Below are 4694 nucleotides of genomic sequence, written 5' to 3'. Positions count from 1 at the left end.
AGATAATATTGAATGGCCAAGATTAATATTTAGAGAATCTCTAATTTTTCCTACAATGGAAGGGGATTCAGATCCTATGACTTGTTTTATCCAGTCTGACCGTGGGCCCCATCTTTTGTTCTTTTATTGGTTGCCATTAAGTGCCTTTTGTCTCTTCTTAGTTTTTCACTTCCTTCGCCATGAAGCATTTTTATCGGCAGTTTTTATATACATATATATGTGATTGAAATAACAAAAAAAATGCTTCTTTTAGAGAGAGAAGCTCCTCCCTCTCTCTAAGAGAAGCTTTCCACCTCCTTTTGAGGTTCTCCTTCCACCTTGTGTGGCTGCCTGAGGGAGGAGGGATGGAATTTTTTCCCTCCCTCCTCCCTTCCACCCTTGTTCTCCTTCATTTTCTTTTCTTTTTCTTTTGTTTTTCCCTGTGCTCTGTTTTGTTTCTTGTCTTTTTTTCCCCTTCACAGTAGCTCCCATTGCTCCTCAACTATCACTGTTCAGCACAGTCCCATCTCCACCACAGATCGGCTGAGCCCAGCCTCCACCTGCCATCCATCAACCTCCCCAACCCCCAAATTGATGTATCTCGATTTGGTTTTTTCAAAACCTGATCTGTCAACATCAGTTCGCTCCTCCATCACACATACCTCACCACGATGCTCTACAGCCTCCCCGCTCCCCAACGCAACCATCTGAACCTCCGTCCGGCCAACACTCGTCAGAGCGTGAGCCACACGTGCCTGAGAGTGGATCTCACTTGTGAACGCGTGGTACACACGCTTCGAAGTGTGGATAGCTGTCATCCACGTGTGGCTACTCCGATCTGTCCTTCGCCCGCCTACCTCCACCCCTACCGCTGTTTTGTGGTTTTTTGCTCCTTTGATTTTGGCCCTCCAATCTCCATCACCGGCGTGTGTACTTCACGCTCCGATGAATGGCTTACACTCGCCGGCCCAGAATCTCGCTCTATTGCTCATGCTGCTGAAGGGTTTTTGCTTTCTTTATTGTATTTTGCTTTGCTTTGTGTCTTGTATTTCTGTTTGTTGTGTTTTGTTGTTTTTTTGTGGGTATTTATCTCCTTAAGCTACTCTAGTTTGATTTTTTTGTGGAGATTGCTTCATCAACCGAAGATCGGTACTCCCTTACAGCAGATCCAGATGGGAATTCATTGCCTCTCCTTCAACAGCTTCCTTTTGGAGGGTGTTGTTGTTTCAAAGCTAGTCAGGTCTTTGGCTTGCTTAAAACACTACTTTGATGGTGCCATTTCTTGGTCTGTTGACCAAGATCCAGAGGACCGGGCCATTTTTTGGCCCATTTCCTATTTGTTTGTATTTTCTGCATTGTATTATTATTTTGGGTTTGTTGTTGGGGAGCCTAACCCTATTTCGGTTTTTTGATTCATGTACCCTTTCCTTATTTGCCCAGAAAATAATATATATATACTTGATTGATGCCATTTGGTCAAGAGATTTGAGGGACAGCAGCACTTCGTAGAGAGAAAAAAAATTAGAGAATGAAGAGAGGTCAGTAGCTCTGAAACTCTTGGAGAATTACGAGATTATTCTCTTTTGTGTGAAAGTGAGCTTGGGTGTATTGAGACTTTTGGGTTTAAGTGGTTTATTTGTACTACTTTTTGTACTCCATCATTTTGTTAGTGAATTTTTTCTGGATTGTCTCTGCCAGTGGATATAGGCTTATTAAGCCGAACCACTTAAATTTTGGTGTCCTGTGTGATTGATTGTTATTTTATTATTCTGCTATTTTTTTGCTTCATTTGTGATCCTAGGATTATTTTATCTCAACATATGATAATTGCTATGTCTCGGACATAAATTTTCATTGCATAGGCCTGTTTGTTGGGGGAAATTTCGTTTTTTATTGGCATTAAATGAAACCCCTCTTCGGGGAGAGGAAATAGGATCCTTGTCCCTTGTGGGGGGCATCACCCTGAGTGAAAGAAATTATTTATAAAGATATAGAAAAATATAAAGCTCAGACAAAGCAAAGGAGAGAGGAGGTGGCCTATGGGGGAGGGTGGATTCTCTGTGTCTCTCCTGCATCTCATAAACAATGCCATGGATTAGTCGCGTAAGGGGCACAAATACTAGCATATAGCATAGGGAATCGAATAATAACGACTCTCAAAGCACGCTTGACGCCTCCGTTCTTCATAGAGCTACTCGAGCAATAATAGTTAAAATAGCAATAGAGAAAGCTTTTTCTATACACACTTGCCTTTAAATATTATTATTTTTATTATTATTATATTCTTGTTAAGACTTAATCAAAGGATAAAACAAACAAAAACAATAAACAAACAAAAAAAGTAATAATTTGGTCAAGTGAATATTTAATTTCTCTAGTGTACATGTTATAGTGAATAACACCAAATTGTTATTCACTATAACAATAAATGTATTTTAGCAAATATGGAGCAGCTATACTTGAGCAATTAATATAGTTAAAGTTAGCTAATATTACCATTTTAGTTTGTCTGTTAGAGCTGCTCTTAATGAATTGATTGTAATTTATTTAAGGCAATAGAGTCCACCCTATATCATCTTACTAATTTAGAAGTGGCTAGTTGGGGAAACCTATTTAGTTGATTGTGATTATTTAAGGCAATATAGATAGTCTACCCTTTATCAACTTGCTAATTTAGAACTAATAACTATTGAGACATTTTATTGAAGATAAATAATATTTAGTAAACTCACATACTACTGTCATACAACTATAATGATATATATGGCAATGAAAATCTGTCATTGAATCAATAAGGGCTTATAACAAGAAGAAGCTAAATTATCACATTTTGTTGGATTTGTCACCTTCCATGTTTATTTCATGTTTTCCATGCTACTTCTCATGCTGATTTGTTACCTTTGGTGATTGTTAAACTGGTTCCTAGCTAGCATATAACTCATTTACCCTACCAAAAAGAGGTGGAAACAATATATCTATAAATGAAGAGGAAGTAGCTTCTTTAGGTACGCTCATTCAATCATTTAGCCAATACTCTGCCCGTTTAGTCTCATTTTTCCTTTCCTTCATCTATTCTTTATTGACTTAAGAATCAGAGATGGTTCCACCAATACCCTTGGCGAGCCTTTCTGACCTTTCAGTATTCTTTGTAGATCTCCTATGCCAAGCGTTTCGTGTGTGGCCATTGTTTTAACAGTTGGCACCTTTTTTCAAGGCTTCCTATGTGACCTCTACTGTCTCCCTCTCTCAAAATAGGTGGTACCATAATTGGGCACCACCTTCAAGGTGGTAGGCTGCTAAGGGTAGCCTCTTGTCCTCATTGGTCCTATGAAATTTGAAAAATTGCTCGGCCCGGCATATCCAACTCGTCAGATCCTCATTACCGCAATATCATGGAAAGCCCAGTTTAACCACCTTAAGAAATAAAGAAAAGACAAACCCAAATAAGGAAAAATACAGTTTTTTCCGTCCCTTATTGATTTCTTGCTCTATGAGTTTGTTTGGAATTGTGTTAGAGCATTCCTAATAGCCTCACCAAATTTTACTCACCAAAATGATCAAAAGTATACTTCTCTCTATTTTAACAACTCACCTCACTACAAAAAAAAAAAAAAAAGAATTTTTTCCTGACATGCATTTTTTGACATGTTAGGTGGTTTGACACGTTAGAAAATGTTATTGACGTGGCTTTTTGGTCGTGTGTCAAGCGTTAAAATTTTGGGCGTTAGAAACGAAAAATTTATGACGTGTTAGACGTAACACATCAGAATTTTTTGATGTGTCAAAATTGGCACGTCAGAAATTTTTTTGACGTGTTAGATTTAACATATCAGAAATTTTTCTGACGTGTCATAACGTGACACGTTAAAAAATTTGGTGATTTTTAAAATTTTGTTTTTTCCCCCCACCCCTATATATTTTTTGAATTTTTTCGAAGCTGTACCCGAATTTTGAATTACAATTAACCTGATATACGATTTATCTATCGATCCATACAAATATCATAATTCACATCCATCAATGTCGATCACAGACTATCAACCAAAACTAGCTTCAAGACACAAATAATGACATATATACCAAGTGCAAATGGCCAACCACAAACACCAACCATAAATAACATAATATACACCAATAAAACTATCTCTGTTATCATATATATCTAACTACGTACATCAAGAAAACTATCACAAATACAATTACATCAACAAAATAACTTATGTACAACAAGTGTGAATGGCCAACCAGACGTTCAATGCAGATCATCGACATCGACCTAAAGCTCCTTTACATGATATCCACTACCTGCAATGATAAAACAAACAATCACCAAACAATATTCACCAAACAAATGATATCCACTAGCTGCAAATGATAAAACAAACAATCATTGAGCAACGTCACTATGTAAACAAAGGACATCATACTCAACAAATTCAGATTTATATCTACACCCCCAATATATTTTCGTGATCAAATCAAATGTACCAAACAATATTCTACAAGGACCATAGTGGTCCATCTCATAATACCAAACACTTCAAATGTAAAGCTCTAACCCATATCCACCACCAAACCAACCATAACATATAAACCAAATTCAACAGGATTTACAAAATCATTAATGAGAATGACTACAACATATCCAAACTCTAAATTTAGAAGTGCACATATATATATATATATATATATATATATATATATATGTTATATAT

The sequence above is a fragment of the Corylus avellana genome, chromosome ca2 (genome assembly GCF_901000735.1).
Source record: "Corylus avellana chromosome ca2, CavTom2PMs-1.0".
Classification (NCBI taxonomy): Eukaryota; Viridiplantae; Streptophyta; class Magnoliopsida; order Fagales; family Betulaceae; genus Corylus; species Corylus avellana.
Note: the sequence above shows the minus strand (reverse complement) of the source record.